Here is a 10,904-nt window from a genome sequence, read left to right on the forward strand (position 1 = left end):
TATACACTGTTTATATTTTCAGCATGAATTATGCATTGATTATTAAAGCCCCCTTTTTCACGCTAATGACTGCCAATCAACTTTTTTTTTTCCTTTTGATTTTGAAAGGTTTCATTAAAAAGCAAAGTCAAGCAGCACTTGCTGTCCTTCTTTTAACTTCTTTTAACTTGAGATTAGCATAAAATACTGGCTTTAGTCATGTAGAATAATAGATCAGAGTTAAGTAATCTAGCCAGCTGCATGTTACTCGCCTAACTAATTATCTTGGCTATCATTAACCTTTCCTCATAAGCAACAGCCATCTGAATTCACTACCAAGTTAGAACCTTAGACTACATATTTTCATATACACTATATTGCCAAAAGTATTTGCTCACCTGTCCAAATAATCAGAATCAGGTGTTCCAATCACTTCCATGGCCACAGGTGTATAAAATCAAGCACCTAGGCATGCAGACTGTTTTTACAAACATTTGTGAAAGAATGGGTCGCTCTCAGGAGCTCAGTGAATTCCAGCGTGGAACTGTGATAGGATGCCACCTGTGCAACAAATCCAGTCGTGAAATTTCCTCGCTCCTAAATATTCCACAGTCAACCGTCAGCTGTATTATAAGAATGTGGAAGTGTTTGGGAAAGACAGCAACTCAGCCACGAAGTGGTAGGCCACGTAAACTGACGGAGCGGGGTCAGCGGATGCTGAGGCGCATAGTGCGAAGAGGTCGCCAACTTTCTGCAGAGTCAATCGCTACAGACCTCCAAACTTCATGTGGCCTTCAGATTAGCTCAAGAACAGTGCGCAGAGAGCTTCATGGAATGGGTTTCCATGGCCGAGCAGCTGCATTCAAGCCATACATCACCAAGTGCAATGCAAAGCGTCGGATGCAGTGGTGTAAAGCACGCCGCCACTGGACTCTAGAGCAGTGGAGACGCGTTCTCTGGAGTGACGAATCGCGCTTCTCCATCTGGCAATCTGATGGACGAGTCTGGGTTTGGCGGTTGCCAGGAGAACGGTACTTGTCTGACTGCATTGTGCCAAGTGTAAAGTTTGGTGGAGGGGGGGTTATGGTGTGGGGTTGTTTTTCAGGAGCTGGGCTTGGCCCCTTAGTTCCAGTGAAAGGAACTCTGAATGCTTCAGCATACCAAGACATTTTGGACAATTCCATGCTCCCAACTTTGTGGGAACAGTTTGGAGCTGGCCCCTTCCTCTTCCAACATGACTGTGCACCAGTGCACAAAGCAAGGTCCATAAAGACATGGATGACAGAGTCTGGTGTGCATGAACTTGACTGGCCTGCACAGAGTCCTGACCTCAACCCGATAGAACACCTTTGGGATGAATTAGAGCGGAGACTGAGAGCCAGGCCTTCTCGTCCAACATCAGTGTGTGACCTCACAAATGCGCTTCTGGAAGAATGGTCAAAAATTCCCATAAACACAATCCTAAACCTTGTGGACAGCCTTCCCAGAAGAGTTGAAGCTGTTATAGCTGCAAAGGGTGGACCGACGTCATATTGAACCCTATGGATTAGGAATGGGATGTCACTTAAGTTCATATGCGAGTCAAGGCAGGTGAGCGAATACTTTTGGCAATATAGTGTAAGTATTTTCAAAAAAAATTTAATTAAGCAACTGGCTAAAAGAAACCAGTAACTGTTTTGTTGACTGCATGATAGCCAATTTTGTGTAATTTCAGTATAGCTAGCATAGAAACAGTGTCTCAAACCTGTGTGTGGCATATTAGTCAGCAATATAATACCATAGAAACTCCAGTAGAAGTGCTACATCCTGCTACATCACGGATTATTTTCTCACACAGGTACATATCACAGTTATTGATGCTAAATAAAACAAGCTAACTCCGCCGACTCCCTGGTTTTCATTTCATTATCTGTTGTTCATCTCGTTCTGTTTACACCTCAGCTCCTTATTGCGCCTCATGATCTTATCCGTTTTCATTTCCTGCTAATGCTTAGCATTTAGCCACACGCTCTCCTTTTCTTTCCTCAATCTCCGCCTCCTCAGGGTTTGAGGCGATAACCTGACACTATCAGGCACGTCTCTGAGGAAATATACTGGAGAAGAATTCATTGGATTTAAATGTACACTCCGTCCCAGACTGGGAACGAGGGAGTGGAAGAAAGGAAGGAGAAGAGAAAATGATACATTAGCTAGCTGTTAGTGGTTTGTGTGAGGGTTGCTAGCTTTGAGTTAGTTAGCTAGGTTATTTCGGATAAATTTGAAATGGTTGATTATCCTGTTGCTATCCTGGTCAAACAGATTTTTTTTGTGTCGATTTTTTTTAATTATTGGAAGTACAGCATTGTCATAAAATCTAGTAAAACCATTGTGAAATTTAATGACAGTTTAAATCCAGTACACAGTTAGCCATAACCAGTAGCTATAAAAAGGCTTAAAATTTCACATTTGACAGCTTAAAGTGATTATCGTCTTTCCCTTACGTCTTGAGGGGAAGTGTATCTGATCAGCTCGGCTCCTGGTTCTCAGAGGGAGAAGGCAGAGAACGTCACGGCTGAGTAATTTAAACCCCAAGTCGATTGAAACGCAGCCCTGGAAACTGGATTTTGGTGGAGTCCTGTCTTTTTCTTCCCTTCCCGTCAGTGACACAGGCTGCTACGGAGAGGAAAAGGAGAAGCGAATGTGAGGAAATGTGTGTGTGGGTGAGACAACACCTGCTGAGACGAGCCCACCGCCGTCGTCTCTTCATCCTGAGACGTGTCAGGGGGTCTGAAGAGAACGCGAATGTGCCGAGACTTTAACCTGGAACTCACTGAGAGTGGAGTGATGGAGGAAAAACCTCCAAAATGCAGAAGCTTAGGGAACATTACTTTTCTTAAAACGCAGGCGCTTTATGTAAATGTTTTATGCAGATGTTTAAAATATCCATTATGCAGAATACTCCGGCACAAAAGAAATGTTCTATATGGTCTGTACTTCCACTATGCTGAACATTATAGAACTTTTACTTTGCTTAAAACAGAGTACTAAAATAAATGTACTAAAACTTGATTTAAAAAAAGATGTACTATATAGAACATTCATATCCACTATGCTGAACATTCTAGAACATTTACTTCAGCTTTCTATTACAAATTCATTCTAAAACATTTACTAAAATATACTTTGTCTACTTTGTGGAACAGCCAAGAACCATTTATTCCCTTAAGCATAAGAGAATAAATTATGTAATGACTTCACTATTTGAAGCACTCTAGAGCATTTCATATCCACAGTGCTAAATGTTACAGAACATTCATATGAACTAAGCTAAAGTATCCTAGAACACTGACATCCATGTGTGCTGAACATTCTAGAACGTTTACTCCAATTTTGTTTAGACTTCACAATAAACCATTCTGAAACTGTTCCAACAACATAAATCTAATGTCCAGAATGTTCCAGAACAATTTCTTCTCATAAAAAAAGGCTGTAGAATGGGTACTACTGCTACGCTAAACATTCAAGAATTTGTATCTTGCTTGAATTATAGTATGTTGATGTTGTGCATTATGTACTAAAACTCTATATCTCCACTATGGGAAACATTCTAGAACATCTACTGAACTGAACATTCTAAAACTTTATTCAGTTTCTCCTGAAGTATTATAGAATCCCATTTTAAATGATGCATTAAACTACTAATACATTCACCTCCAATATGCTAAAGAATTCTAGAACATTCACGTCCACCATGCTAAAGCATTCTAGAACTTTGCCTGAAGTATGCTGATGTCCTACATTATTACTAAAACACATCTCCACCATGTGAAGCATTCTGGAACATTCCTATCCACTATACTAAGCATTCCAATTGTGTATAAAATCAAATAAAATATAAAATAGAATATCTAAATCATGTACTTAAGAATAATTTAAATATGTGATGCATTCTAGAGCATTTACAACCACTACGGTAACTATTCAGGAAAATTGATATCCACTAAACTGCACATTTTAGAACATTTACTTCAAATGTGTTTAGTTTCCATGAAAATAAAATACCTCTGAGACCATTTCCGTTCCAATACGCACAATTTTCTACAACATTTCCTTACACTATGAAGAATGTTCCAGAACATTTATCACTGCAATGAACTTTATCTGTGCAATATGTTCTAAAACATAGCAGTGCCACTATGCAGAACATTCTATTATATTTTATAGTTACTTTTAATGAAAGTGAGACAAATTGGTTGTTATAGCAACCATAAAAAGGTATCTTCAAAAGTATATTTTTCTATTAAACCACATTTACAGTACATTACAAGTACTTGTGAATCAGTTGTTACTATAGTAACCATAACATTTTACTGAGCACATAAACAAATGTACGAATTAGTACAACAAATGACCACACTATACTTATGCTAACTACCAAGCTGGCTAACTACTTCACTAGTACTAAACTATTTCTGCCTAGCGTTTTGTCTCGTTGTATAAGACTCTACCTCTTTAGATAAGATACATACTACAGTTATTGGGAAAAAAAACACAACAGCATGGATTATGCACTCTTCTCATGACCTTATACGGCATTTTACTTTCCCTCAGTTACAATGGAGAGAACATGTCATGTTGTTGAAGGTCAAATAAATGAATTATAAACCTTGAGCCAAGTGTGTATATGTTTTTTTTCCCTTTCTTTTTGGACCAATTCTCATTCAAGACAAAACCTCATTTTGCAGAGTACTGTCTGGGCATTGTGTGTGTGTGTGTGTGTGAGTGCACTCTATCCGATTCTCTTTACAGGGACCAAAAGTCCTCAGAATGTAGAGAATATTCTGATGCAATAAGACACATTGATAGCTTTTGTAATTCAATATTCGACAAGATCATAACTAAATATAAGCAGGAGCTGAGAAAAACCTTTCACACTGGGAAATTTATGACATGTTACATTATATATAATATTTTAAAAACTTTATGTTTCTCTCAGAAATCATCTGATGTTTTCCCAGAACCCCACACAATAGAAAGAAAAGTGGCACTGGAAATTAGACAGAACCATGTGGAACATCAATATTTACCTCAGGTGTTTTGATAAATTACTAGAAAAATACTTAAAGCATTATGATATATTATGATGTAATCAATTTTAGCGTTCCGCACTAAAACTACCAAACTTCCATTGTTTCCCCCGAAGTATTCAATGCTCAAGAACATTCCTACCACAACACACACAGTGGTCACAACCCCTAGAACATTTTAGAAGGAGGATTTCCGACAGAAATGAGTACCACTGGATATCAAACGCCTCCTTTTTGTGTCAGGTTCAAAATTCTGGCACTTTTATTGTTGGATCATTTTGCCCGGAGCTACAACTGTGAGAAGCCTTGATCTTTTTCTACGCAGCTTTCTGTCTGGTGCTGATAAAAACGGGTCTTTTAACGGGAGGTAAAGTTATAATGACAGATAAATTTCAAAGAAGGTCAGTTCGACATGTCGGGGGGTCTAAAGTACACATAAGCAGAACGTCTTGTTATTTGAAACAGGGAACGATCTGTGCAACGGTGATGCAAGACCTCTTCACACACACCGAAACTAGCCATTTTATCACACAGTTCTCTGTCATGTTCTCCTGATTGTTAATAGTTAAGAATAATTCGTGCTTCTGCCATAATAGCGGGTGGGGCCATGGACATCACCTCAGTTCAGCTTCACACTGAGGCCTTTTTTAAGCAGACTTTATTAAACAAGGTAATAAACAATGACAATCATGTTACAAAGACATCTGAGCTTAGAAACACGTCCAGATGTCTGAGCAATCCACTAAATGTCATCATATTATTAAGTAGAAAAAAGAAATTGATTAAACAAATCTCTTAACATCTGTGTGCTTTTTAACAGCTGTTTAGAAACACATTCAGAAACACAGCACATGTCTGACACTTACTTTTATGAAATATCCACATATCTAGCTAGCTAGCTAATTACTTATTAGCCGATATTAGCTAGGAAATTTAGGCAACTGAAAATTTTTACACATTTGAGTAAATTATATATTTGTGTTTTACTTTTAAAAAACTAAATGTTTAATATTAGTGTGAACTGAATTTGGCTAGCTAGCTATATTACTGCTAGAAGCTTGGTTTTACTTTTACATCCCCTCATGCTCATAGCTATAATTACCAATTACTTCATTCAAAACACTCAATAAGCAGCACTCAAGTCAAGTTCTACGTATTTTTTACAAGTCATTTGTATTTGAGTGTGTCGTTATAAACCAGATGTTATGTTTATGGCTGCTTGAGGCACATGCTGTAAACTCAAATGGCCTCTCTGCTCAGGTTTGAAACCAAAAATCAACACAGTCAGGACTTACTTGTGTTGTTGTTTGTCTTTTATATAGCAAAGAGAAAAAAGCTACAGTGACTAGCATATCACGGAAAGAGTTTGAGTAGTTTGAGCATACAGAAGTATATGCTAATCTCTTACAAAAAAACGATAAAAACATTACCAGATGTCAATATATTTGACATAATAAAATGTAAATTGTTAGCTTTTTGTCAATAAGTGTAACTGTAATATGGCTGTTTGTTTGAATATTTAAGGTGCTATTAAATAGAAATGACATATGAAGTGAATAAAGTCATTTTAAAGTATAATGGAGAAGTAACCAGAACCGCTCAAATATGTCCTGGCCATTTGTAGTTAGCATCTGGTCAGCTGAGATCCCTCTCTGGCTTGTAAGTCTGCTGATAAACTCTACTAGATGACCTTTTTTTGTTTCCTTTTATTAGCTTAAAATCTAGTTTTGATAAACCAAAATGATTGGCTGGGTTCAATTTTGTTATCTTTGTAGTGCTAATTATTAATGTAGACAATATCAGAATGTTCTTTGTGTGCTTAAACACTCTCCTGATCTTCATTACATAAGCCTGCAGATATTAGGATTTTATAAATGAATACAAGCTGAAATATTAACAAAATAGCAAAGATTTTATTAGAACATCGGACTTTGTAGAGCTTCAGCTGAGGTATGGGAGAGAATATCTCCACACCCTCACATACAAACACACCCAAACACACTGAATTATTCACCACAATGCTGATGTAGGAAAGATTGAAGGATAAAAAAGATTGGTTAAAAAAAAGAGTGAGGGAAAGAGCATCAAGTGTTGCGTATTCAATAACACACTTGTTATTTTTCCGATCAGTTCCTCCAGGAGAATAAGAAAAAGTGGGACATGCTGTGTGTTTTAATACAATGTTCTCTCCATCACATGTGTGTGCTTGTAGAGTGTCCTGGTTTCTAGTTCTATCACATGTGTTCAGGATCCTATAACACCACCATCATGTTTCCCAATCCAAGTGTTCCAAGAGCTCCATGTTCCCACTTTCCTTTGCTCCCTATATCATTGTTCTCTAGATTTATTTGCAGGCTGTTGGGACTTCAGGACATTAAGTTTCCAGAACCATATATGTCCAGGACCCTCTGTACCCAGCAGTCTATGAGTCCAGGATTCTAAATTTCCAATACCCTATTATTCCAGAGCTGTATGATTTTAGTGCCCAGTAAGTCCAATTTTCTATATTCCCAGTGTCTTTTAAGTCAAGGGCCCTTGGCTGGTTAATATAGCAATCCATGATCCCACCATCTTATAAGTCCAGGGCCTTTGATTCCATTATCCATGTTGTCTCACTCTCCTATATGTCCTGGTCCTTTATTTTCAGTTGCATATAAGCCCAGTGTCCTGGTACCTATATTACCAGTCTCCTGTCCTTTTTACCAGGGCCAAGTACTTCCAGAGTCCTATTATCCCAGTGCCCCAAAAACCCAGTGTCGAAATATATTCAGAGCTCTATGGTTTCAGTGGCCTATAGGTCTAGGGACATACAGTATGTTCCCAATGCCCTAAATTTCTTGAGCCCTGTGGTTTGAGTGCCCTATAAGTCCATAACTCTAGTTTTTCAAGTCAAGGTCTCTATATTCCCAGTGACCTACATGTCAGGTCCCTATATTTCCTGTACGCTATAAGTCTGCATCCCTATATTTCCAATGCATTATATTTGGGTTTCTATATTCCTAGAAACCTTTGGTTCCAGGACCCTCTGTACCCCCACATATCTACAAGTCAAGGTCTGTATATCCCCAGTGACATACACTATATTGCCAAAAGTATTCGCTCACCCATCCAAATAATCAGAATCAGGTGTTCCAATCACTTCCATGGCCACAGGTGTATAAAATCAAGCACCTAGGCATGCAGACTGTTTTTACAAACATTTGTGAAAGAATGGGTCGCTCTCAGGAGCTCAGTGAATTCCAGCGTGGAACTGTGATAGGATGCCACCTGTGCAACAAATCCAGTCGTGAAATTTCCTCGCTCCTAAATATTCCACAGTCAACTGTCAGCTGTATTATAAGAACGTGGAAGTGTTTGGGAACGACAGCAACTCAGCCACGAAGTGGTAGGCCCCGTAAACTGACGGAGCGGGGTCAGCAGATGCTGAGGCGCATAGTGCAAAGAGGTCGCCAACTTTCTGCAGAGTCAATCGCTACAGACCTCCAAACTTCATGTGGCCTTCAGATTAGCTCAAGAACAGTGCGCAGAGAGCTTCATGGAATGGGTTACCATGGCCAAGCAGCTGCATCCAGGCCATACATCACCAAGTGCAATGCAAAGCGTCGGATGCAGTGGTGTAAAGCACGCCGCCACTGGACTCTAGAGCAGTGGAGACGCGTTCTCTGGAGTGACGAATCGCGCTTCTCCATCTGGCAATCTGATGGACGAGTCTGGGTTTGGCGGTTGCCAGGAGAACGGTACTTGTCTGACTGCATTGTGCCAAGTGTAAAGTTTGGTGGAGGGGGGATTATGGTGTGGGGTTGTTTTTCAGGAGCTGGGCTTGGCCCCTTAGTTCCAGTGAAAGGAACACTGAATGCTTCAGCATACCGAGACATTTTGGACAATTCCATGCTCCCAACTTTGTGGGAACAGTTTGGAGCTGGCCCCTTCCTCTTCCAACATGACTGTGCACCAGTGCACAAAGCAAGGTCCATAAAGACATGGATGACAGAGTCTGGTGTGGATGAACTTGACTGGCCTGCACAGAGTCCTGACCTCAACCCGATAGAACACCTTTGGGATGAATTAGAGCGGAGACTGAGAGCCAGGCCTTCTCGTCCAACATCAGTGTGTGACCTCACAAATGTGCTTCTGGAAGAATGATCAAAAATTCCCATAAACACACTCCTAAACCTTGTGGACAGCCTTCCCAGAAGAGTTGAAGCTGTTATAGCTGCAAAGGGTGGACCGACGTCATATTGAACCCTGTGGATTAGGAATGAGATGTCACTTAAGTTCATATGCGAGTCAAGACAGGTGAGCGAATACTTTTGGCAATATAGTGTACATGTCAAGTCCCTATATTTCTTATGCCCTAGAAATCTTGGTTATTATACCTCCAGTGCCTTATTTTTGGATCCCAATATTCATAGAACCCTTTAGTTCCAGTGTCCTATAAGGCAGGCCCCTATTTTCCCAAAGCCCTATTTTCCAATGTCCTTGAAGTCAGATGCCTATATTTCCAAAGTTCTATAGGTCAGGTCCCTATAATCTCAGAGCCCCTTGTTTCCATTGTCCTCTAAGTTAGGTCTCTATATACCCAAAGCCCTTTGGTTCCATTGTTCTATATGTCTTGGTCCCTGTAATTTCAATGCCATGTAAAACCTGGTTCCTTCATTCCCAGCGCTCTATAATTCCAAGTCAACCTAATCCGTAAAGTAACCTAGTCCCTTTAATGCACTAGCAACATAGAAACATTTAAGCTTTAGTTTTTAGGTTTTATGCTAAACACAATGAGTCAAATTCAAAGTCAACTTTATTGTCATTCTTTCTCATCACAGATGTGTTGAGTGAAGGACAAATGATAGTTCTTCCAGGACATGTTGCTACATTTAACATGAGCAGCAGACAACAGTGCAAATCAGAGATACCAATGGTCACATATCACATGAACAGATTTGCGATATGGATGATCACTTTTAACTCAGTCTCCGCCTTTATGCCTGTCAATCGGTTAAAGCAAGACAAGCAGAGAGAGGAAAGTGAAAGAGAGGAAGGAGAAGCCCTGTCACTACCATGTACACTTACTGCCCTCTAGTGGCTGCTTTTTGTAATTTCCTCTATCTCCTTCAGTCACCTTGCCCGAGAACATGTTTCTATCTGTTTTTATCAGAGCTGAGATATTATTATTTCAGATCGATACGTAATTCCAGCTGGGTTTGCAGGCGAATCTGAAATCTGTGGTTTTTCATGATTTTGAGATGAATTGATTCAGCTGCTGATCAATCAGCTCATTGCACAGTCTCGAGGATGGGAAACAACACACACACACACACACACACTTGCTCTTCATAATGCACTCAGTATGTGTGTGTGTGTGTTTGTCTGGGTGTGTGTGGGTGTGTTTCAGATCCTCCTCCAGGCTGTGTGTCTGACAGCTGACATTTAGCTGATCAATGAGGACCTCAATCAGATTCATCAAAGCGTAACATCACTCAAAGCCTCATTAATCAGCGTGATGAGTTTATGCACTTACACATTGCTGATATATCAGCAATTATTCTTTATGAACAAACACACACACACACACTGGAAATGTGCCTCATGTAGCTGTTAAGCTGCTTTCAGTCTGCATGTGATGTGAAAGATGTGTGTCTCCTGTGTTCACTGGGATTCATGCTTAGAGTGAGGGTTGTGGAGATCACCTGCCCTGAGGTGATGTTGTCCATTTGATGTTGTCCAAATCTGTATGGAGAAGGCGAATCTTCTTCTTGTACAGGAAAAGGTGCCCAAGGAGACCTTGCAAGGTTAACACTGTATTGCTATTCCTCATACCTCTTTCAGTTATTATTATTCTCTCACCACTTTCCTACCGTGCAT

Source organism: Hemibagrus wyckioides, linkage group LG26 (genome assembly GCF_019097595.1).
Source record: "Hemibagrus wyckioides isolate EC202008001 linkage group LG26, SWU_Hwy_1.0, whole genome shotgun sequence".
NCBI classification, from domain to species: domain Eukaryota; kingdom Metazoa; phylum Chordata; class Actinopteri; order Siluriformes; family Bagridae; genus Hemibagrus; species Hemibagrus wyckioides.